A 27,248-nucleotide genomic window follows, 5' to 3' on the forward strand; every position below is an offset into this window, starting at 1 on the left:
TATAAATAATATCTACCTTTAGTATATAAACAGATTTTATTGAATTATTTAATGTTTAAACAACATTTTTAGCAGGTGTTACAACAAACCATCTGTTTGTTACAATTAACCCCACCTAAGGGGTAAGTTGTAACGTTTGCACTCCTGTCACTTTCGGTGTAATTGTACGATAACGGTAGGTCGCACAAACAAACTTTAAGTGTTCATTTGTAATAGAGATGTGTGTGATAATTGCGTAAAAAAATCTATCTTAAATATTTTTTGTGCCCTGCTTTCTCCTACATAATGTACGTATGTAGCCTTATAGTCTCTGTGACCCCAAACAACCAGGAATTAAAGCCAGTTTACATATAAAATATGAACATTTTACTACACAAAAGTGTACAGAGCATCACTAAAACTAAACAATATTAGCCACCAGCAGTAAATCAAAGAGGCAAAGGACGCTGGGATAGGAGAGGTACGAAGAGCGAACAGATCAAGGGTTATATGACTCCTGTGTCTCATCTCCGAGTAATCCGAGTAAGAAATAGAGAGGGAGATCTTGCTATCTGTGCTTCATTAATTTAAACGCTGTGTTCATTTTTATCATAGCAATCTGTTGTGTTGCGTAAATGTTGTAAAAAGATCAAACTCAGATTGGGTTTGAAAAATAGCGTGGCCAAGTGAATACGTGTTTCTGTGCAAGTGAAAGTTGTATCAACATCCTACCTTGCAGATGACTAGAACCTTCATGATAATCTGATTGTGGGTCTGATTGTTGTATCAGATATTGTCGTGCAGCTTTCAACATGGCAAAAATCCGATCAATGCACTTTTACACACATCACACAATCTACTGCTCTGTCCTCTTCACACTTCAGCATACTACAAAGTCAAATGATTTATGATTTATAATATTATTTTGTCTGGTACATTTTACCCTAACACACACACACACACACACACGCAGGTTTAATTACAAGTGCACACTATTTTTTTCTTTCATTTATTTTTCAGTCTCTGCGATCCTCAGTGAATTAGGTTGAAATCTACACCTCCTCCAGCAATCCCTGCCTCCTTTATAAATGCTCATTCTTTCAAAAAAAAAAATATATATATATATATAACACTTTCCACACCTCGTGTGTTTTAAAAGCGCACAATTCCTGCTGTTGATAATGCAGAGAGATTCTGCTTAATTAAACTTGCATAAGCAGAGCATAGTTTAAAGAGGGAGGCAAAATTCGCTCATGTCATGCTATGAAAATGTGCAAATTATCAAATACAAATTAATTAATGTTTCGCGCCCATGTACAGAGCAATGAATTGCATTTAGAAAATTAAAAAGATAGGCGCTGCTACACTAGTGTGTAATTTATTACTGCTAAGTTCAAAAAGCAAAATAAAACCATGTCACAAACACAGCCTGGCTAATGTTGGAATGATTTTTATAATAACTATACCCTAAAACTCTTTTTTAATTAAAGTCAATATGGAAATTTGCATGGATGATATCACATACATTGCTCTCTGACTTCTGAGGGTAGTTACTCTCTTTCTTAATATTTCTTGTTTTTTCAAGAATTTCATCTTAAATGTCCCTTTCTTAAACTATGGGGTTAAACATGTCTCACTTTTTTCTTGGTATTAGTTAAAAAAATATATTCAAGATTTCTGCATTAAAGTAATCACTAGAGATTATCGCTGTGTTCTTGACATTTCAGTTCCTGTTTATCGAAATGACCACACAGTATTATCACTTACTAGCTATTACTTCCTCAGGCTCGAGACAAACTTAATACGAGACAAACTCAATACTTTATATAAAATATATTTTACTTAAAAAATACTTAATTTTTACATTGTTGTAGTATGTAGCAAAACTAGAAAAAAATGTCTACTGCATTAGCTGCTTGTGTTGCAAAAATGCAAAAATGGTTATTGCGTCAACACCTTCAGCTGTGGACCTTCTCTGATTTTTGGTCTGATCATGGGGACAGTTTAATAGGCAGAGCTCAAAAATAGTAGGGGAGAACCGGGACAAAAGTAATGCGGGACAAAAGTAACAAATTGATTTTCTCTGAGTCCTGAAAACATTTGCATCCCAAACTACGGCAGCATCTTAGGCACACAACCCCTGACAATATTGCGTTATTTACTCACCGTTGAAATTTAACAAAATCTGTTTGCAGTTACATATTAACGAGGTCATAGTCATGTATATTTAATAAAAACAAGTGTGACACAAAAAATTAATCTTGTTTTGTTGTGTTACATTCGTCCCTGCAGGTGGAGTCGAAAGTAACAATTCACTACTTATGTTTAAAGTGAAATTATACTGAAGTCGTTTTACATTTTTACAAAATTCTAACTGGTATTGATAGACCACACTTGTGAATTATTGACCACAGCAAAAATATATCTCTGTCTAAAACATTATCTTTTAAAATGAATTTCTTTCTGAAAAATTGTACTTTCGCCCCCGCTCTCCCTTACATAACTGCTTTAAAAGCTTGACTATCAAACATTCAAAATAACCATCTTTTGAGAAAATAGATGCAGAAATATGCACTTTAATACCTCACACTGCCCCCTAATGTGTGGTTCAGTTTCATCATTTTTACCTTCTGACTTTCATCATATGCAATGTTTATAGCATCATTTGCAACTTTTTACTTTTTTTGTCCAAAGAAGTGTTTTTTTTAAGTGGAGTTTTTTTTTTGCCAAAAAGCAGGTTTTATGCTTTTGCGTCGATTGTACTTCATAGCCTACGCAACCCTAAGCAGTAGCCTATGGCGTAGACTGATGCACACCTCTCCCAAAATGTAACAGTGTGTCAATGCTACGCGGACAGCAAGCGCTGTGATTGGTCTGCTAGAGCCCCTCCCGTCAGATCAAAAAGATCTGCGTCGCATTTTCGCATTCAGATTTCTGCTTACGACGGTAAAAGTTGAGATGTGACATTTAAGTCAAACTGCAACAATAGTCGCTGACTATTTACCACTGCTGGTCTTCTTTAATAACATACACAAGCTGCTGCTTGCTGCATCTTTGGCTGTTGGTCTGCTATTGTGCGTTACATGTGTGGGTACTGCCTACTAGAGGTCTGCATGTGTAGATGCATGTCGATGCAAACAACGAATTTGTTAAATATGTTAAAGATCAATGAAATGACTGAAGTGACATTTGTGAAAATAAATCTTTTTAAAAGCGGGGTGCGTGCGTGATTTTTTTAAAAACACTTTAGAAAAGGGAGTTGGGCCGTCTAACAAAACACACTTGTAGCCAATCAGTAGTAAGGGGCGTGTCCACTAACCGACATCGTTGCCTGGGTTGGGTATGTGTGGGACGGGTCTATCAAAAGAAGGTTCAGATTCTATTGGGCTGTTGGGTAGAGATGTGTTTGTTTAGGTGATTTCAAAAGTCAAAATTGGCTTTCAGTGATCATGCAACCCGCGTTTAATTACTGAATAATAACCTTTAAATTTGCCATTAAAGTTAAATTACTGAACCTAAACATAAGAGCCTGATAAAACATTTACCGTATTTTCCGGACTATAAGCCACTCCAGAATATAAGCCACATCAGTCAAAAATGCATCATTAAGACAAAATAACATATATATGTCGCAGTGGACTATACGTCGCGTTTATTTAGAAAATTATTTCACAAAATTCAAGCCGAAAAACAGACATTTAATCGGGAAAGGCAAGTTATTCAACTAAACAATAGCAGAGAGAACAGCAGGCTGAATAGATGTCTGTACATTAAAGTAATATTATCAGTTATTTAAACGATAAACCATAGCATACAGAACTTACCTGGAAGGTTGAATAGGCTAAATTAACCGAACAAGCCAACCAGCGTGAAGTTCGCATACTCTTCATTCCACATGACTGAATCCATTAAATTACATAAATACAGAAGCAGCTTATAGCGGACTCTCGCTGCTGTAATGTTGTCTCTTGCTTCATAAATGTCAAAATTAATTCATACTGACTTACAAGGCGCACCTGACTATATGACGCAGCACCAACCAAGATATGAAAAAAAAAACGCGGCTTATAGACCAAAAAATACGGTACAAGAATATATGTCAGGTGTACTTAAACGGGTTTAGCACCAGAACTTCTTATTTCTTTTTTGCATGTTTGTTGTCAAGTACTTATTAATCAGCGTTTTGCTTCTATTCACAGCAACGAAGGGACTAAGAAACACTGAGGGCTTTAATCAAAGGGGACAAAGCCAGCCTGAGGGTCATCACACTTTGCCCCCTTGGCCCGATGGGGACCCCAGCCCTTGTTTGGTCCCTCAAGGGTGAGTTTGTCCTGAACAAAGCTTATATAAACATGAGTCTGTCAGTCACTTAGCATGCTAATGCATCTCGGTGGTCTGGGTGGGTAAGACCTTCATATTGACCTCTCTGAACCTCACAGTCAAATGCACTGGGAGTGTTATTTAAGAGAGCTCTCTTTAGATCAGCATTGTATTGTTGTATTTAGAAAGTTTTATTAAAACGGACACAGGGAAACCTGATCCGAGATCAGCTTTCATACTGTTGTACTGAGAGTGAATGCAAGATGGAAAAGCACCTGGATGGGGGTCAGTCTGAGGTAAAATAAAGCTGTTGTGTGTTAGTGATGGGGCGTGTGCCCTTTGCCAATGACCTGAGACTAGATTTGCATTTCCTCTTACAATGGTTATGGAGTGAATATATTTAGAAGAGGCCAGTGTCAGGTTTCATGCACAAAAGCACAAATACATGATTTCCTGTTTAAAACACACCACTTTATATGTCTATAGGCCAATGTCGAATGCAACTAGTCGAACCTGTTTGCAAAAAATTTTTTTGCATCAAATATGAACGCTGAGACCCAGGGGATTTACAGAGTTCAGTTATGACAGTTTCATTCATTGCAACAAATAAATTGATCATTGCAGGTACAGCAGGTTTCGTGAAGTGTCATAGAGACATTGCCACAGTCCTTCTGGATTTAGTTGTTTTTACTTTGTGATGGTGAGACAAGATCTCTCTGTGGATCGCTCTGTGATTATTTTTTTGTCCAATCTCACTGGATTATTGCAAATAATTGCAAAAGGACGATTAGGAAATGTAAACTGATATTTACTACTGCAAACATATAAATAACTGCCTTAAAACCGCATATAAGACATTTGCATAGTTTATACTTTGTCTAAAGACTCATAACATGCCTTTAGGTCCTATATGACTACAAAAAAGGCAAATGTACGTGCCTGGTCGATGGCACAGCCTTGCAAAGTATAGTTTATTTGATTCGTAAGTGTACCCAGAGATCCAACGCATGCGCATTGCAACAAAATGCAATGCATCTCCTGGGCTACATACTATACTTTCCTGTAGGCGCATGTGCAATTTATGGGTTGCATGCACTCTTCTGATGCTACCCAATCTCACCTATAGTCACGTATTTTTTTATTCTTTTTTCGTGATACTGTCACAAATTTCTGTGTTTTTTCGTGATCGTATCACAAATTTCTGTTTATGTGTCATTGTCATGTATTGGTTACTCAACTGCTTTTTCCTATTTTCTTACCATTGTCGCTTCGGTTTAGGGTAAGATTTGGTGTTTGTGTTAGGATGTCACTTTAAGTATTGGTTTACACAATTTGTTTCTGATTTATTTTTTATATTTTCTGATTTTTAAACCATTGTCGCCTAGCCTGGGTGCCAGCCGATCTTAGCCCCACCCACATTTTGAGGACGGGAAGATCGGTCTGGGGTTTCTCCGTTGAGGAGCTATTATGCTAGACCCAAAGCTGGTCAAACCAATCAAATTGTCAGGGCAGGCTTTATACGATGATGGACAGATGATCAACAGTAACGTAATCAACCACGTCACCAAAGAGCGTGTGTGTTGAATCTGTTTACAACGAAATGGCTGCCACTGGAAAATTCAGATGTGTATATTGTCATTCATTGTTGTTTCTCCTTTGGTCTCACTTATGGAGGACCAAGTTAAAGAAGCAACTGAAATGGGTATCACTGCAACTCGGCGTGCACAACGAGATGGATATAATTAACTTCTTTTCGGAAGCCAGGAATCGTGGCTGCTGTATGGTAAGAGATAGTCTGACTGTGTGATATAAATGAAATGTTGTAAACATAGTAGGTGTCGATGTACGCTCGCTAACTCAGACTTAATATAATCATAATGTTAGTTTCATTGTACCGAAATAACTAGCAGTTTGGTCAGGCTGCAAAAGACGTAATTTCAACATACATCACACACTCCGTAGCTCTGATTGGTTGTAGGTCTATCCAATTGAGTGCAGAGGCATTTTTCGGTTGAGACACGCCCCGTAATCATAGCCCAATGGAGCGGTATCAGACTCAAATTCTGACTAGAATTGAGTATGACAACGTCAGGCTAATTGTCGCCTGGCGTTAGGGTTAAAGTTGGGTTTGGTTAATGATGTAATTTTATGTAAGTCTAACCCTAAACCAAATGGACAATAATAAGAAAATAGGACAAAACCAGTTGAGTAACCAATACAAGACAATGACACATAAACAGAAATTTGTGATACGATCACAAAAAACGCGGAAATTCGTGACAGTATCACGAAAAAGAATAAAAAAAATTACGTGACTATTGGTACATAATTTCGTGAGACTGGGCTGTCTGATGACGAAAATTGCATCACGCACACCGAATGAGGACTCCCGCGTACACGTAAAAATTGACTATTCTTCGGCCTTAATGTGACCAAACAATAATAAAGTGTAAAAGTGTTCAGCTACAAGACAATTATGTATAAAAATAAAAGATTTTTTCTTTGTTTTATAGATGACAACTTTGTCAAAATCTATTTCACACGATGTCTTAACGCGTAATATTCATGCATGTGTTTTACAGTGCACAGTTTTTACAAATAACTTAATAACTTGCATTTTTAGGTCCCTGAACATCGTGGTTAAAGGAACAGTATGTAAGAAATGTATATCAATTAATCATAAAATGGCCCTAATATGTCACTAGACATTAAGAAATAATTTTCATTTCAAATACTTATATCACTGACAACAGTGGTCCGGCCAGGATATTGTCATTTAAAAAGTGGAGTTGCAGCCCTCAACTGATGTTTATGTTTTCATTTTGTGTATTGGCCAACAGTTGTGTGATTGCAGTACCAGTTTTGGCCACAATCCTACATACTGTTCCTTTAACTTTTACATTTTAAGTTGAACACAGTGTAGACATACCTAAAATCAATGTTTTGCACCACAACTATACAAGTCCGTTGTCTAATCTTCATAAATCTGTGAATGAAACTATCGGATTAAATTGTTTGGCACCTGACAAAAGTGCCCACAGGTTCATTATATTTCCGACTTCATGTGACTAAGCTCGCAGAAATGTGTTGTTTAACTTTGCTTTGCTTTTGTGCAAGACTTTGACTTGAATATATCTAAAGTGATTGTTCTGTATTCAACATCAAACCAACACCCTCTCATCCTTCTTTTAAAACTTTGACGTACACTCACGCTAAACTCTTTTAGATTTATCTTCCCGTTCATAATTTCGCCTTTGTTCTCTTTCTCTCCTTACCCAACATGACAACGCTGTACAGCCGTGATTCGCTGCGAGTCCACATCCCCCATTGTTCATGGTGAATGAACGTCGGTCAGAGAAAAAAGAAAGAACCGTGTGGACGGAGGGGTGCGTGAGTTAATTAAGAGTGTGTGGGAAACCGAGGAAGCCGTACACCTCCGTTAAAAAGACAAGATACTCAGATGAGAGGATAACACATTAATTACTTCTCTCATTGCTACAATGGATTCTCGGAGTTGAGAGAAGGTCATAGAGTCTTTGGCGTGGAGCACAGCTTTATTACAAGAGAGAGAAAATGAATGGAGGCGCGAATTGAAACTAGAAGACGGACGCAAAGGTGATGAGGGAGAGAAACTACAAAATTAAACCACCACAACAAAGCCAGTGTGCGTTTACTTACTAAAGGAAAAAATAGTTAAAATCTGACCAAACTTCATTTTGGAGATGTCATATAGAAACTACATGCAAATAAAGAGGCTACTGCTATGCCACATATCACTTTTGTTATCAATAATTTAAGGTGGTATATACAGGATGTCTGTTTAAAACTTTGTTTAAAACTGTGTGACTCATCTTACCTATGAAATTGTGAATTATACCTGGAATCATGTGGCTTGTTGACAAGAGGTGTGAATTGGTGGCAAATTCCTATGAATTTATGTTTTCGTATCATTTTCTTTTGATCTATTGACCGTTATGATTTGCGTGGACCAAGATCAAATTGGCTATTATTTGAAACGACTGGACCATGTTTGACCTGTGGTTAGCAGTGTTCCAATTAAGGGGGCTGGGTCTGGACCTCCTATAAGCGTTAAGATTTTTATTAAAATTAAAATACTACATGATACTACATGAATTTAAAATTCTCGTGGTGCGCTGCCACAAAGCGATCCTGTCCATTATTTGTCTCAATTTTGCAATTAACTAATCCAAAAGATTTATGTCTGAAATAAATGTAAACTCTCAAGTGTGCCCCTTTTAATTAAAACATTGATCCAGAACAAACAAAAAAATGTTGATCCAAGATCACATCTTACTTTCTTACTTTGTGAAATCACTGCAAACCTATAATGATGGGGGGGGTCTTAGCTAGGGGACCCCCATAATAAGTAGGTTTCACGGTGTTGCGGTATTCCCATTGCAACACTAAAATGTGTTATTTTTTTAAACGTCTGTGTATACAAACAACTTTTCAACTGGACACAATACATTTTATTTTTAAGCAACATACAACATGTGTGCCAGGTTTAAATAAAGTCGAAAAATTATAATATTATTTCAAAAAATATTTTTTTACAATATATTTAATGTAAACATCAAATCCATTGCGATTTCATTTGTGTAAACATACCTTGGAAATGGTATCACAGAAAATGCCCATGCTTATTACTAGGGCTGGGTATCAATTCAGATGTTCCAGATCGATCAATTTCGATTCACACGCTATCAAATCGATTCGATTCGATTTTCGATTCTGATTCTCGGGTAGATTTTTATACTAGAAGAACAGTGAATTTTCAAATGCATACAATTATGTTAAATAAAATACAATTTTTATGCAAGAGGAAAAATGTATGCTGAAAAAAGTCAGAACAGTCGAATTGAGAAGACTAGTAATTAGATTTACGTTAAACTTAAGTTCAATGTTTGCAGAAATTCATATGGAAAAAAATCGATTTGTGGCCTTTGAGAATCGATTTTTTACTCGACCACGTAAAAAAACACACACACAGATTAATCGAAAAATCTTTTTTTTTTTGCCCAGCCCTACTTATTACTGACTAATAGTCTTTTTAATTGCCATTAAAGGGGCCATGGGATGAAAATCTGAATTTTCCATTTTTAAGTGCTATGATTGGGTCCCCAGTACTTCTATCAACCTAGAAAATGTGAAAAAGATCAACCCAGAAACTTAGTTTTGGTAAACCATTCTCTACAAGCACATGAAAAAATAGTTCATTAAAATTTGGCTCTCCTTATGATGTCATAAGGAGCTCGTATTATAATAATTCCACCCCTTAATCTGCACTATCCAACAACAGCACTGCCATTTAGTGCAGAGAGAAAGAGAGAGAGAAAATAGTTGACAGCACAATTGAGTTTCAATTGCAACAAACCACAATCATTGTGATCAGTGTTTGCACCTCATCCACTCATTTGCATTTTAAAGGACACGCCCAAAATGGCACATTTTTGTGCACACCTACAAAGTGGCAATTTTAACATGCTATAATAAATGATCTATATGGTATTTTTAGCTAAAACTTCACATATGTGCTCTGGGGACACAAAAGTCTTGTGCCATGGCCCCTTTAAAGTGAAGTAACTGAACCTAAACATAAGGGCCTGATAAAAAAAGTGCTCATTTACAAGAAAACATGTTAGAGAGTTTTGAATCTGAGATCTTTATTTGTTTTTCTAATCAGTAAGAATTTACATTTTTGCCAGCTAGGTCAATTGAGCCTTTCTGTTTTCCTTAAATCTAACTAGCCTCGTATTTCCAACCAAAAAGTTAATTTCTAGTTTGTCCCCTTGCACAAGTACAGAAGTCAAACCAATCCACATACCATCGGATGGATTCTTTACTGTTTTCCACCCACGTCATCTCTACCGTTCCTCCACAGGTCCCGTGAGAGGAGGCGGGCGGCCATGAGCCGCGTATAATTACGTAGTGGCGATGAGGCCATCCGATAGGCGGAAGAGAGGGAATACGGCAAGATAATTAACACTGATACCCGACGCAGGAGCAACGCAGGCGAAAGGTGGGCCCAGAGATAAAGCGCTCATCAGAGCGTGAAACCGCCCCGCTCGCAGATAGTTCCTGGGTAAATAAACGAGACGGAGGAATGGGGAAGGAGGAAGAGCCAAGGTTAACACAGTTTGAAAAAGGTTACGCCTCCATCAAAGAAATTCAGATGACATTAGGAAAAGGGGGGTGAGCTGTTTTCAAGAGTGTTTTAAATTAATGGTCGTACCATCACCTTAGCGATTTGAACGTTTGCAAAGCAGAATAGGTTTCTTTAATAAACGCTTTCCTTTGTTCTTACAACGGCAATGCTTTTCTGAAAAACTGAAGCATGGTTTTATTGATTTAAAACTTTAGAGATAGTTCACCCAAAAATGAAAATTCTGTCATCATTTACTCACCCCCATTTGTTACAAACCTGTATATACTGTATTTATTTGTTCTGATGAACAAACAGGAAGTTCTTTTGAGGAACCCCTATGACATCCATAGTAGGAAAAATAATACAATGGAAGCTTTTTATTTTCGTTCTGGGTGAAATATCCATTAAGGTCAACATCAAAATTGACAGTATTTATCTTTCTAGTACATGCTCCACATTGTTGGTTTATCAGAGCATAAAAAATGTGACCGCAATCATTCTAAAATGTTATTGTTTTGGATATTTGCAATTCTTTTTGACTAATGTCACCAAGTCATCTTATTTAAGGTTCAAGATTTTATTTGTCACACATACAAAGTTAGGTAAATATACAATTTGGAGTGAAATGAAGTTAAACCCCTACAATGCAACCATGTGTTGTGTAGTCCTTACTAAAGGAACTAGCTTACCCAGGATGAGTTTTAATACCGGTTAGTGGTATTAATCTGGACTTTGTCCATATGCTGGTCTTTCTGAAAAGACTGGCCGAACTAAAAAACTTGCTGGTTAAGGTGTCTGGTATGGACACCAACATGCTGTTTACACTGTTAAAAATGGGGGTACGAAGCTGTCACTGGGGCAGTACCCTTTAAAAAAGGTCCTCATATGTACCATTAAGGTACAAATATGTACCTTTAAAGGTACATTTTGGCAGTTTAAAGTACTAATATGCACTCTTTGGGTACAAAGGTGTACCTTTTTGAAAGGTTTTTGAAAGGGTACTGTCCTAGTGACTTTTGGACCTTTATTTCTGAGAGTGTACCATTGATCACTGTTATTCATTTATTTGGGCCTAATGGTTAGAGCTCGGGACCCAAAGGTTGCAGGTTTGATTATCAATGCCTGCAAGATGGTGGTCCCTGGGTGCCATAGTAAATGGCTTCCCACTAGGGCTGGACGATATATCGCATGGGATTGTCATGTTGCATCTCTTTAGTGAAGCCGATTCCTTGATTAGCAGTAAATCGTCATCACCTGCTTTTAGATGGAGCGGCATTTACTACACAAAGCCGTAGTTCACTGACAAGCTCACATTCATTATCGCAGGCGATTTACTACTAATCAAGGAACCGACTTTACTGATGAGATATATCAATCCCATGTGATATATCGCCCAGCCCTACTTCCCACAGCTCCGGGTGTGAGTTTTGCACTTGGCATTGACGCCAATTCACTTCAGAGACATTTTTATGATTCACTTCCCTTACGTATAAAATCGAGTCCCGGCTCACTATCTTCAATTCATTATCACGTTTGTTAAAAAAATCCCACATTAGTAAATAAAGGTTAATAACATTTCACAGACATTTAAGATGCACATCTAGAACACTTTGTATTAATGGGCGTGTAAATGAGGGCCCTTGTTGGTGACCTTCTCACTCGCCCGTCAAGACGAGCAAAGAGCAAGCATTCAGATGTGTATTCGGTCTTAGAGATGATGAAGATTACCCATCATCCCTTCCCCCATCCTCTTTCCATGTTCGTGTGAGGCCCTGAGATACAGAGAAGAGATACTCTTGGGTTGTGAGATAAAGACTGCTTCTACGCCACATCCCACACAGACCTGGCACAGGGGAGATGGTTCTGATGTATTTGAACCAAAATGGAGGAAGCAATCTTATCATACTGGTGCAGAGATTAAACATTTCAACGCACCTCCATTTTGAAGGGAATGTTGGCTCCCTGCTCGCCTGGGCGGACATGGAGATTGGTGCAGCATGGCTATTATTGATTCCGGCGCGCGCTGCGTTTATTGATAAGAAGGTTAACTACACTTAAGCACCCCGACAACCGTTTCCACATCGATGTTAAACGTTTGTGTGTAGCAAGTTGATATCGTTGAGATGTGGATTTACGATAATGACCAACATCCTTGCGAGCATCCTGCGAGCATGTACGGGGATTTTGCAGATTACTTGATTGGTATTTACAAAGTGCGCAAATTTTGGTTTTTAATACGTCAAAGCTTGTGTCCCTACCCGGAAAAAATGTGGTGTATGTGTTTTTTGCACGTATCTATACGTGTCTGGCGTCGTTTTCGGACTGTTTTGGCGAGGATGCTTTGGTGTACGTGTGTGTTTGAGTGTAAGAGAAGTCTGGTAGAAGCATCTTTATCTAAGATACTCCGTTTGATACCCATCAGGCAGGCTGTTCCACAAGCTCACATTCCTCCAGTTTGTCTTTTCAAGTGTGTGTCTGTGCGCAAGTGTGTGTCTGCTTGACCTGTGGCTTGATATCAGATGTGTCTCTCTTTCTCACACATTGGAGTTTTCTCTTATCACATTCTCAGTAGCATCCATTTTTTTCTCCTGAAGAGTAAAGAACAAACATACAGCCGTCAGATCAAATACACACACTTTTGCCACACAACAGGTTTAAAACAACGCATACTTTTGAAGTACTGTTTAGTTTTTGGTAGTTTGGCAGTTGAAAGTGGACTTGTCACATTCAAGGGCTTTCCTTTAAAACAGTTTAAATAAACATTGGATGTATTTGTAATGCATGGCATTAGAACAGAAACGAGTACACTCTAAAAACAAACGGTGCTATATAGCACCAAAAGTGGTTCTTTGCTCGTAATCATGGAAGAACCATTTTAGTGCCATATAGCACCAGTGAAGCACCAGTGAAGCACCTGTGTAGAACCATATAGTGCTATGTAGAACCAAATGTGGTGCTATAGTGGTGCTATATGGCCCCTATGTGGTTCTACACAGGTGCTGCACAGGTGCTTCGCCGGTGCTGTATGGCACTGGAAGTGGTTCTTCTGTGGTTGCGATCCATGGCGACAGTTTTGGTGCTATATGGCACCGTTTGTTTTTTTAGACTGTAGATTTCATTGGTGCAGTTTCCCAGACAGGGTTTAAATGAATTCAGGACTTGCCTTAGTTATTTTAGGAACTTTATAAGTCTGGGACTAGGATAAGCCATGTCCGGGAAACCAACCCATAGAGTTTGTAGACAAGGTACATGTAGTACACTGCAAAAAACTTATTTTCAAGATAAAAAATTCTTAGTATTTTGTCATGTTTTCAGTGAAAACATCTAAAAATTCTTAAATTAAGATGCTTTTTTTGGTGAGCAAAACAACCCAAGAAAATCAGTCTAGTTTTTAGACCAGAAATATCAAATTTAAGTGATTTTGTGCATAAAACAAGCAAAAAAAATAATCTGCCAATGGGGTAAGCAAAAAAATCAATTTTTTTTTTCTTGAATTTAGTGTTTAAGAAAAATTTTCAAGAAAAATGTGCTTACCCAATTGGCAGATTTTTTTGCTTGTTTTAAGAATTTTTTGATGTTTTTACGGAAAACAAGACAAAAAAACTAAGATTTTTTTTCTTGAAAATATTTTTTTTGCAGTGTACACTGCAAAAAATTACTTTCTTACTTACTATTTTGTCTTGTTTTCAGTAAAAATATCTAAACATCCTTAAAGTTAAGATGTATTTTCTTGATGAGCAGAATGATCTAGAAACATAAGTCTAGTTTTTAGAAAAAAAATATAAACTTTAAATAAATTAGTGCTTAAAACAAGCAAAAAAGTCTGCCAATGGAATAAGAAAAAATTCTTGAAATAAGTTTATTTTTTCATAAACATTTAGTTCAAGAAAAATTTTCTTATTCTATTGGCAAAATTTATGCTTGTTTTAAGCACAAATTCGCTTAAATTTTATATATTTTTTCTAAAAACTAGACTTATAGGTCATTTTGCTCATCAAGAAAATGCATCTTAATTTAAGAATTTTAGATAGTATTTTTGTCTTGTTTTCAGTAAAACTAAGTAAGAAAGTAATTTTTTGCAGAGTAGTTTTTGTTTCTAAAATGTTGACATTTTAAATTGGTGAATAAGTTATACACAAGTATTCAAACGCATGGTATATTTGGCCTACACTCAAAAATATATATATTTTCAACCCAGCGTTGGATCAAAACGGGACGAGCCCAGTGACTTGGGTTGTAATTTAACCTATTTTGGGTGTTTCAACCCAATATGCTTTTTTAATCCATTGTTGGGTCAAAAATAACCATTTTCATTTTCTAACGGCTGGGCTCATCCATTTTTGACACATTTTGGTGAAAATAATAATATTGTTGGGTTGCTTTAATATGGACAAACCCAACAGTTGGGCTAATTTCCACCCAAATGCTGAGTTGTTTCAATGCAGATGCTGGGTTTTTTCAACCCATAATTAGGTCAAATATGGACAAAATCAACAAACAGTTGAGATTGTCCATATTTCACCCAACTATGGGTTGAAACAACATAACATTTTTTATTTACATTATGTACTTTATGAGTGTACTTTATGCATTTACTTGCATATGTGCTTACTCAATCTTATTATTAAATGGCCTTTCTTACTATTTACAGTTTATACTGCTACACATATTTCCTGCAAGCATGGCTTCACAAACCTCTTTTGGTTTTGTCAAATGAATGTCCTCCACTTCAAAGGTCAATGGATCATTTCACTTACTGTTAAGATGAAATATCCAGTTTTATTTCATGATTGTCAGTTGTATTAACTGCACTCATGAAATCTCTTAATCTCATGAGTTTTTGGAGTTTTACAGATTCTGAGAAGTTTTATTGTTTACTTCTACGTTTACCTGACTCACAACTTCTCACAAATTCAAAGCAGGGCAGTTAGTCGTGATCGTTGTGTATATTTCATTTTTCAGTCAAGATCAATTCAGCTGTGAATGTATTCCTATCCGATAAAAACAAATTAATTTATCAAACTGTCCTAAAATAAATGCAGTTGTCATGGCACCCGTGACAAGCTTTGGTGAGCGGTGATGTGGGATTTATTAAAAGCAGGAGTCAGGCTCTCCACGCACTCTCGCCTGCATTCATCTTTCTGACGCAGGCATTATGACTGAGATGATAATCATAACTCTCCTGGCTTTATTGAGCTTTCCCGTGGTTTGTTACGGTGTGGGCAGTGGTGTACCGATCAGGTGTGCCGAACCGAAATAAATAATGTCTTTGTTCCTTGATATGTAAATGAATTTATTTCAGACTGCTCAGTGATTAATCATCACAACCAATGTGTCCTTTCAGAGACTGATCCATTTAGATTAAAATGATTATTCATAGGAAATAAGACACCGAGAAAATATGGATTGAATTCGTATCTGCTCGAATACAGACGGTTGGTGTGGCGTAGATGGAGTTTGACATTGATCCATTAGTTTTCTTCAAGAATGATTGTATTTACTGTGTTCTTGTTAAACATTACTGTGTCCCTTTATATTCATTTTATAAATAAATAAGGTACTGCTCAAATTTTTGTTGATAAAGTGAAATTCTCACCCACAAACCTGAATATACCTGAACCTCAATAATTTGAAGTGAAATTCAGTAATTGGTCATCCTGTTGCTTCAAAAAGCAACATGACTCATTTCTTCCATGGAAAATATAAATTAGGCAAAATGTCAAAGCTGTTTTTTTCTATACAGCAAAAGCAAATAATAACCATAACAGTAGATGAAAAGTAGATTTAATTTTTACTATATTCAAAATCATATCAAAGCATCAAGAAACAGACCAAAATTTTACTTGTAAACAATTTAGAATATATAAAGTGGAGGGTATGATTTAATTTGTGCTATTACAAAAATGTTAGACCTAATGCCCATCACTGATGTCAATCCTGGAAGTGACAATGATACTCAACCTAAACATTGAGAAGCTTGAATGTGTTCGGCTATGTTTCTGAAGTGTTTGACTCTAGAGTTGCATGTCTTATTTTCTTAAAAACTTGAAGCATGTGGTCTATATGTGTCTGTGTCGGACTGAGATCAGCTTTATGTAAAGACAGAGAAACAGACAGACTTGCTACCTCAATCGGATATTAGGCCCAGATGTGAGAGGGCCTAAAATGAACATAGGAAACACACATCAATCTCAGCACCTGGTGTGTGTGTTTACATCTACGGTTTCAAGCATGCCAACTAATAAATTGAATTTCCCATGTTGATTTCTCATTCTGGTTGTTTTATAAGCAAAGACAAAGATACAAGAACACACACGCACATCCGTGACCCTAGTGGCCAAAGGGTTTTGTGATAGTGACAGTAAATGGTAATGCTATAACCACACCTAACACTGTGACAACCTTGAGAAATTAATGCCTTGCCATAGAAGCTTGTTTTGTATGTGTGTGGGGGCTATATTTTGAGAAAAAAATATTCCCCAAACTTTAAAATCTGACAAAACCTTCAAATTTTTGGGGATGTCAGTTAAAAAAAATCATTCAACAATTTTTAAAGAAACTTAATTAGGGGTAGACTTACTGTAAGGTTTGGATTAGATTATTATTCGCTTTATATACAACATTTAAGGGCCCTATTTTAAAGTTTTAAGCGCATGGTCTTAAGCGCACACCGCACAGTCTAACATGGTGTGTCCAATCCACTTTTGCTAATTTAACAACAGGAAAAATGGTTTGTGCGCCTGGCACACAGTCTAAAATGATTGTGCCTATTCTCGTAATAAGTAATGGGTGTGTTTTGTGCGTAACGTGCAATAAACCAATTAGAGTCTTATCTCTCATCCTCTTTAAAATACAGTTGCGATCGTGCCATGGCGATTCCCTATTTAGATGGTGGAATTTGTAAATTTGAAAAACTAAGCGGAGGAAGAAGCCCACCAGTTTAAGATTGATGTAAATAAAAATGGCATTGTTTTTATTTGTATTGAAATGGTTATTTTTGTATTACCGTATTTTCCGGACTATAAGTCGCACTTTTTGTCATAGTTTGGTTGGTCCTGCGACTTATAGTCAGGTGCGACTTATATGTCAAAATTAATTCATACTGACTAACATGAACCAAAGGAAAACATTACTGTCTACAGCCATGAGAGGGCGCTATATGTTGCTCCTGTAGCCTACCCCTGAAAATTATTTTCTAAATAAATGCGACTTATAGTCCAGTGTGACTTATAGTCTGGAAAATACGGTACAGCCTTTGGTTCTCTTTAAAAGTCATTTTCTTTAAGTCATGGAAGTAAAAACAGCGGGCTTTTAATAGCTGTAAATGAATGGATAGCCTACATGATCAGTGTAATCTCAAATAATAATTTACTAATATGCAAGTAAAGGTTTGCACTCTAAAATACTTTATTTGTAACAAAACAGGAGATAAATATTTTACAAACGTGGAAACATCGGACAGTGCTTATTATTTATAAAAGGGTCTTACCTCACCATATCCATAGGTACAAAGTCATCATATACAATAAATTCATGGGTAGCATAAAAAAAAACATTTAAAAATAAATGCAATATTTGCATTTTTTTAAAGCAAAGCATTCAATTACTTACCAGGCTACAGGTGAAGCAGCTCATTACACCTTCTAACGTCTCATAATCGGTCCTCATTTTGTCTAAGAGACTCAATAATATTCTTTTACATTTTAATCCTTTCATTTTTCATATATAAAAACGTTTGTGTGCTGCTGCGCATCCATTCGTGTAAAAAACAAATGCGCATTGTTTTTCCGTTTATAGGGGCATATTATTAAAGCGCTCATTAAAAAACAAAAACAATACTGCACCATTGACTTTAGACTTTAGACCAGGTTCTTGTTAATCAATGGCGTAGTCCATTTAAGTTGCCTCAAAATAGCAACGCGCCGACAATGCGCCTGAACACACCTCATTTTCAGACCAGGACGTCCATGGGCGCAAAATTGGCCGCAAAATTGGGCGCAAATGAATTTGCTATTTAAACAACGTGGCGCTAAACGTGAAAATGCTAACTGCGCCGAGCTTAAACTTGCAAAAAACACTTGCGTCGCACATTGTGCCGGGTGTATGATACGGCTCTAAAGGTCTAATAGTATGTCCCCATTTACATACTTATAGCTACAGTAAACATTTTTTTGTTTTTTTTCCTTTGGCTCAATTGATGGGGCACTGCATTACCAATGTAAAGGTCATTGGAATGATTGGATGTTTTAAATGCACTATAGATAAAAATGCATAATTATATGTTATGTTTGCATAATGGCATGGGAGAGGTGTCAGTTGCACGCCTATTAAAAATAGAATTTGTATGCATGACAGTGTTTTGAAAGGGGTGATTCAGGAAAGAAAACGTTTAATAGGTGTGAAATCTTCTGATCTTTAGTAATTATAAGAGATGATGAGTTTAATTAATTAAAGCAAAATCATCCATTGTGGTTTATTTCTACCTCTTTCTTATTTTTGTCCTCCGAGATGTCTGTCCATTTCTCTTTTCATTCCTTTCCTCGCTTGTTTTAGCATTAAACTGAAATGAGTACGATCATTATCTGCGGCATAATTGCGAGCTAATTATGAGTTTGAATTCTCACGTGGCTCAAGAACAAGAAGTCCAGAAGTTTGAAGAGTGTGTATCAATGTGGTTGGATGTGTGTGCACTATAAGAAAGCATGTGTTCATTTTTTTAAGATTTTTATGACTGCATATTTGTGCTATTCCTTTAATAGACTATTCCTTTAATTGATGAGTTATCTCATCAATGGCGGGGAAAGAGTTAACAAATAGAACATTATTGTAAAGTGTTTCCAAAACGCTACAGTGGACTCGGGCACTTACTGTAGTGGTGACAAACTTACTAATGGGATGACGGAGTTTAATTCCCTTTGCTATTAAACCAAATATGCTATTATTGAGATAGCTAGTTTTAAATCTCTATAGTGCCCCATGTGGCAAGATTAGGAATATATAATGCACTGCATAATGAATCGCCTTCTGACAAATGACGAAATAAAGCCTTTATTTGTGCTCAAACTTGCATGTTTTTTACAGACAAACCTCGGGTTTACAGACAAGGCTTAAGCCTAAACCCGGTATACACTGCATGATTTTTGGCTGTCCCATCGTGAAAAAATCGGCACAATTTCTGTGATCGTGGCTCTTTATCGTGGTGGCTCGTGACTGCTCATACGAGGGGCGCAAATTCAAAATAAGTGTTCGGGGTGTCATATGTGTTGCTTGAGCTTTTAAAGTATGTGTTTGTTGCTTCATGTGAATCATGTGCATCACGTGTTTTGTCAAAATAAGTGCCTGCTGCACACGCGTCAAACCCATTTATGATAAAAAAAAGAGATGCTCACGTTAACAAAATACACGCAAGACACTCACTTAACAGTAAACTCTGATTACATATGAGATTATGCGAGTATCTGGCAAACGCGACTGTCTCTTTTATCATAAACCCTTTAGACGCGTCTGCAGCAGGCACTTATTTTGATAAGACACGTGATGCACATAGGATCACTCGATGCGCAGAACACATATTTTGAAATTACGAACCAAACACATGACGGGCTACATACGTGTTGTGACGAACTTCGCATCGAGCGCCCTTGAAAAAGAAGTCACTGGCCGCCACTGGTGCCAAAGTGTGTCACAGCCATCACAGCCTACAATTCAATCTACAGTACATGCTTGTCTTACCAAGTTTAAACGCTCAATGTCACACAGTGTGATAAGGTAAAGATCTTATAGGATGGCAAAAATCGTGCAGGGTATCCTGGGCTTTGGGCACATGTTTGAGCTGTCTCAATTGAAAATTATTTTCACTGACAGATCTTAAAGTAAGCCAGTGACATTGATTTGTCTCAAGACACACATCAGTAAAAAAAATTCTACGGCATATTTATTAAAGATGCTTAAACATCTTCATTTAACTAAGAAGCCAAAGCTTCACACACACACACACACACACACACACACACACACACACACACACACACACACACACACACACACACACACACACACACACACACACAAAACAGATATGTTAAAAACAACACAATCAGTGTGCTATTTTTAACACTGTTGTCACTTTTATTTATTTTATCACAAAATGACACATCATGTACTTTCCTCGTGCGCAGATCTGTCGTGCTCTTGCAATAACGATTTATCACACGCGTGGCTATCAGTGATGTAAAATAAAACGTAGCGCTTTCTAAGCGGATTTAAAAGAGGAACTATATATTATGGCGTAATAGCACTTTTGGGAGTACTTCGACTCGCCTGAAAAGTCCGCTCCCCTTCTCCCTCTCATAATGGGAGAGGGAGGGTGTTACTGCGCCGAGTCGAAGTACTCCCATAAGTGCTATTACGCCATAAAATATAGTTCCTCTTTTAAATCCGCTTAGAAAAGCGCTACGTTTTATTTTGTACCACCAAACTTGCTCGCACAACCACTCGTCTTAAATAGGAAAAACGTTGATGTGTTTGGTCACTTCTATCTTTATCTCTAAATGGTACCATTGAATGAATGGGGCTAAGCTAAATGCTATCGAAGCGTCGCAGCGCGCTCCAGCGCTTACGTGCACGCACACAGATGATAGAGGGATGCATCAACAACTCCCAGTCAAGGCAATAACATATCTCAATACTGAAAATGAGTAGACTATTCCTTTAAGAGAAAACGCTTCCCTGCCAATGACGAGAATTTTAGGCTTTCCGCAATCGCTCTTTATCTGATCTCTATTAAAAGCCCTTCACAAAAATTTAATTATTTTAGCTTTTTGCTCAAAATTGGGTTTTTTGAAGAAACCTACCCATATTTGAGAGGTGATAAAAAGAACTAATGAAGGTAGGATGAAACGTTTTTTTGTTTGTTTGTTTGTTTGAAAGCAGAGGCTTTTTTCTTTCATTTGAAATATTGTTTGTTTATATATTTACAGAAGGCGGCATCTAACTTTTGTGAAAATCATGAAAAATGCTGGCGCTGGCTGGCAACTTAAAAAAAAAACGCTGGCGGGGAAAGAGTTAACATTAGAAAATGCCTTAGATAACATGTTTGTTTTTTTACATCTAGTGTTACCGCATTTTTTACTTGCGGCTAAGCATGTGTTTTCAGTTGTTTCCAATGGAAGCGCCCTGATTTAAAAAAAGAAAATGTGCCGGCGCTTGCCGTTTTTCATACTAAGCACTCAGAGGTAAAGAATGTTCAACTTTGGGTGAAATGCTCAGCTTGTTAATTTCACTTTTTTCTCAGTTGTCCAATCAGAGTGGAGGATGGGTGGGACAAATACCACACCAACCAACCAGCACATCATCCAACAACTGATAAACAAAACAAAAGTATCATAGCAACCAAAGCACTCAGCTAAAGAAATGATGGCAAGCGCCCACCGCCTTGCATTTTGAGTCACATTTAAATGCTTTGGTGGACACAAGGCCTAATAAGTTTGTACAACTGGGCTTGAAAAGGGCCGACCAGGGTTTCACTTCTTTGTATATTCTGACCATAGATATGTGCTATTGTTAACATATATTGCATAAATCAGTCACTTAATGAGTTGTAAGAAATATTTCTATTTTGAGTAATATTATTGGTACAGTATAAGTGGGTCAGATTTAGATAAATTGTTAGTTTGTTTCTGCATACACCCATGTCCCTCTGTTTTTCCACGGTGGGTTTGAAGCGCAATGCGGAGTTTCAGTCGTTCACTTTCCTACTGTCTTTCTTTCTTTCTTTTTTTCTGTTGCTTCCTCTCTCTTTTTTTTCTCACCCGTCTGTGTGTCCTTTTCACTCTAAATTTCCCCTCGTTGTCTGGAGGCGTACGAGTGTATGGGAGCGAGAGGTCTTTGGTAACGGTTACATAAAAGCCTCAGTCATGGTGCTTTTTCGGCATAAGACAACAGTTGCAGCACGTTATATCTTACAGGTGCGCAGCAGGTGAGGGTCGCCGTGGAAACCGTGTAACTGGGGGGCGGCAGGAAGTTTAGGGATGACCACAGCTTCTGGCTTTGGGGCAGACAGGCCCAAACCGCATGCGTTTGAGAATGTGTCTTTTGTGGGAGGCCCAGACTTGCTTTATGTGCTGGACAGACCAAACCACATTCAGCTCATCTGTACTGTCTGTGGGCTCAGCTCTGCGTCTGAACCCCCGACTCAGTGCGGTGGAACGGTGGTACAACCGACTGCGTTTTTGTATGTGTGTGCTTTTATCAGAACCTGGCCTCTTGTAGCAGTTGCAAAAACACCCACACTCGACTTTTTAACCCAACACCTGTTCTGAGTTTTTTCCTCTCTTTCTGTTGTTGTTATTTCATTCCAAGTACGTAACCAAATAATAGAGGCGTAGATCTGTCATTGAAAAACCAGCGCAGAATGATCATTGTGAAATTTAGACATCAAAGCCTGAAATTTCGTTTACCCCAGAATTATGCTAATATTTTGTAAAAATAGCATACCCATGAATGCCATAAAAAGAAATCGGACCTTATTGGTTAAATCAAACAAGGACAATATATTGACAGTTATAAAACGGCTAGTTCCAATCCTTGATTCTGATTGGTCAACAGGTGTGCTTTATTCACAATAAAACACTGCTATGACCGCTTTACCCAACGGTTCTATTTAATATCACGGCGCCCTTAGCAACACCCTTAGCAACACATAAACATATAATGAGACAAAGTCTGAGAACAGTTTGTTGTTTTTATTTGAGCTTTCATGTTGTTGTTCGCAGTCAGGGACTATTTTTTCTAGTGGAAGGAATGCTTTTATTGATTTAACTTCATAAAAATTGCACTAATATTTTTTTACTTTAATATTGTGTGGTAACCGTTTTATAAAAGCAATAAGGTACTCGAGGCAAGTGCTGTATCGTGAATAAGTAACGGCTGAAGGGGTTGCAGGCACTCCGCTTCGCGTCGTGCCTAACAACGCCCTTCAGCCGTTACTTATTCACGATACAGCACAGCCTCTCGTACCTTATTGCTTACTTGTGCACTTGCAATAAATCTATGGGGCAAGCATGCAAATTTAGTGGATTTGATAGCACTTTACAATAAAGCTTCATTTGTTAACATTATTTAATGTAAATAAACACTAAACAATACTTTTACAGCACTTATAAATCTAAGGTAAAGGTAACGTTTCTGTTACTGTAGTTTTTTGGTAACATTTAACAATGTTGTTAACATTAGTTAATGCATTAGCTAACATGATCTAACAATAACCAACAATATACAGCACATATAAATCTTAGGTCATGTTAATTTTAACATATGCTAATACGTTTTTACAATAAAAAGTTATGTGACCCTTATTGAAAAGTGTTAATGTGTATTTCTATGAGGTTTTATGTTAACATTAGTTAATGCATAATTCCAGCAATTTTTTACATTCAAAAGTTTTGTATGTAATAGTTTTGTAATACTTTAAAAGTATTGCATTAACAAAAATAAACAAATATTAATAAATGTCGAAAAACAGTATTGCTTATTGTTAGTTCATGTTAGCTAATGCATTTACTAATACAAATACAACCTTATTGTAAAGTGTTATTATTTTTTATTTGGTTGTAAAGTATAGTAAAATATTTTTTACTGTGGTAATTGACAGTATTTATAGAGTTTGTAAGTGGCATTTTACAAACAATAATTTTTAATATTGATAGATAAAATTGAGCCATTTTTTATTTGTGTAATTTTATGACTTGCTTTGGGGTTTACAATGCATATTTTCTTACAGCCGATTTTGTGTATCATTTCCTGGTGGCAGACATATGATGTGGTAAAAGACTTCCTGAGGCCGTGTGCAACTGCTTTATACTTTGAGCGACGTACTTTCCGTGTGCGCGAGGCCTGATACACTACTAAATTTATCTTATTTTGACAAGAGGCCTAATTTGACCTCTTCTGCGATCATCAAAATGTCAGCATCAAAAGAATCGGCGATGACAGCCCCTGCTGGAAACTCTGAAACTTTGCTGCCTCCCCGAGCTGTGTTTCTTCGTATTGAGGAGGCCAAAGATTCTTAGAGAGACTCTTTGATTTCTTCATTTCTGACATGTGAGAATTTAAAGTTGAGGTTATTGCTCATTTAGGGAGACTCGGAGGTTACATTAGCAGAAAAGTGAATACTGAAAATTCTTCGAATCTTTCTCATTCTGACTGGCCCGGGCTGAGCGTGCCATTTAATTCACAGGCTGTACATTTTCTTCTGTAGTGAATTTTCTTTTCAGCTTCTTACTCAGAAAAGCTGTGGAGGTGCAAAACACTGCGTCCTGATTCTAAAAACCAGAAACTATTCCACAATAGTGGAAAGTGAATATAAATAAAGCAGACACTGCACATGATGTGTTTTATATGAGACACATATAAAACATAAGCTCTAGTTACATATAGTAGTCGTCTATGACGATTGAGCGCCAAATTTGAATTTAATCCAAGTTTCACCCTACAGTATGCCTCAAACCATATTTCCAAGATCTCAATTGTGCGGTTATACAGTGTACAGTTGAACTGATGAAATGTGTCATTATACACTCTCAGAAAAAAAGTACAAAAGTTGTTACTGGCACTGTACCTTTAAAAAAGGATATGAAGAGTTTGGTTTCAAAAATAATTTTTTTTAATTGTGCATTCCAATTAATATCAATCAAACTGCAGTTTGTTTGTTTTGATTTAAGCCTTCATAACTAAAAAAAATACAGCTAACACAATTAAAAACAATAAAACATGATAACATAATAATAAACATGTTTTGACCAAATTTAAAAACGGAGTTATCTCATTTTGGAACCAAACTTTTCATATGTACATTTGAGGTACCAATATTCAGCTACAAATCTGTCCTTTTTTAATGATTACTGATTTTTTTATCATATTTCCCCAAGCCCAATGCACTAATGCTGTGTTCACCATACACATCAGTGATGCACGGGTCAATGTATAAACAACCAACACCCGACCAACGTTTTCAACTAACCCGCCAGCAACTCGGACCGCAAAAAATTAAAAATAAATATTGTACCAGACCCGCTCCCTGGCCCGCATTTTTTAAAAGTAGTAATTGTTTAAAATAGTTAATTGGCATCTTTATCAAACGACCCGACAGACCGTGACCCGAATATCATTAAAAATATTTTTTGATGACTCGTAACCGCGGGTGACTGCAGGCCCCCGCTCATTTCGGATCAACCCGCGCATCACTGATACACATATAGAGCACAAGTAGCACCATTTATAAGAAAAGCCAATTACGTTTTCTGTTAACCTCCTAAAACCCGAACTTTGGTTTGGCTTGCATGTTACATTTCTTTCAGCTATTTGGGGTAAGGAAGAACCAATAAATATAATAACCAAATATTTTTCTTTGGACATGAAGCAGTGTAATTGAGTTATCTCAATTGCCCACGTTTGTGTACAACAGGTTCCAGTTATACAGAATTAAGTATCATGGTGCAAAAAAGTGATGTCCACGTATGTGGACACACAGGGTTTTAGGAAGTTAAATAAACTGTTATAGAAAAATAGTTGAATAGAAATCAATTTATGTTTTATAAATGCTTTCTATTGAAATGAACACCTTTTACGTTAAAATAGGGTTACTGAAGGAGCTGTTGATAGTTTTAAACTGTTAACTGAATATTCATTGAGTACTTTAATATGATATCTGAGACTCTTTTAAGGATGGCTACTGGTGTTTAAATTTAACCCCAAATAGTGCCATGAGGATGTTTTCATTTATACAGTATGTCTGTTAGTTTATCAGTTAGTTTGCATTTTATATCTCCATGATCTAGTGATATAGATGATAAAATTATTGGTTTTAAATATTTCACACCTGCACACATATTTGGTGAATTTTGCTGCTATTAGCGATAAGTTCTTTTTAAGCATCGCTCTCAGCTGCAGGAAGTCATTGTTGACCTAGTTTAGTAGCAATGGTAAGATCATTGTGCAGGCATGGGCCTTACAGCTCCTTGTGTATATTTTTGGCGTACAAGGGAATATCCATTTGTGTTTAAGAGGTGTTTTATTTTGTTAAATGTACACAAGATCATAAAAATAACAGTACTGCAGTAACAAAAAATTAAATATTTTTCAAACATTTTAAATTAGTTTAAGTCTTAAAACATTATTTTAATTTTTAAAGATATATCTAAAATATATTAAATAAGTCTCAAGCACTACACAAACAAAAGCCACAAACAACTAAGGAAGACTAAACCACAAACAGATCCACACATACGGTAAAAAGCTGTGATTTTTCATTTTCATTATTTCTACACTGTAAAAAGAATCCGTAGAAATTGCAGCTGGGTTGCCGGTAACTTGCCGTGGATTTGAATGTATGTTATTTGCTGGCAACATTTTGTTCGGAGTTAAATGAACATTTTACATTTTCAGGTCTTTGTCTTTAAAGAGTAAAACTAAAAAAAAGCATCAAGCAAAACATTCTGGGAAACAAAATCTGAAGTAAAAAATCAGAAAAGGTTGATGATGATTTCTGGTTCCCAGAATGCTTTGCATGAGGCTGTTATGTATAGTTTAATCTGTAAAGATAAAGACTTGTTAATATTTAAAATTTATTTAACTTTGAACAAACTCTTGCCAGTAAATAACATAAATGTAAATCTACGGTAAATTACGGGCAACCCAGCTGCACTGTAAAAAAATTCTGTAGAAATTGCAGCTGGGTTGCCGGTAACTTACCGTAGATTTAAATGTATGTTATTTACTGGCAACA

The 27,248-nt window shown here is 36.7% G+C and overlaps 2 long non-coding RNA genes across 2 annotated transcripts in view; both read left to right on the forward strand.

The window, feature by feature from the left end:
* Positions 1–11,096, forward strand: part of LOC129432346 (uncharacterized) — a 43,285-nt gene extending 32,189 nt beyond the window's left edge. Inside the window, exons 2-3 of the long non-coding RNA XR_012369287.1 lie at positions 4,179–4,299; positions 10,202–11,096. This is a non-coding gene — a long non-coding RNA (uncharacterized lncRNA). The remainder of the gene's footprint in view (positions 1–4,178; positions 4,300–10,201) is intronic.
* Positions 1–27,248, forward strand: part of LOC129423716 (uncharacterized) — a 611,574-nt gene that overhangs the window by 200,936 nt on the left and 383,390 nt on the right. The gene's annotated exons all lie outside the window — the stretch shown is intronic.

Source organism: Misgurnus anguillicaudatus, chromosome 1, assembly GCF_027580225.2.
Source record: "Misgurnus anguillicaudatus chromosome 1, ASM2758022v2, whole genome shotgun sequence".
NCBI classification, from domain to species: Eukaryota; Metazoa; Chordata; class Actinopteri; order Cypriniformes; family Cobitidae; genus Misgurnus; species Misgurnus anguillicaudatus.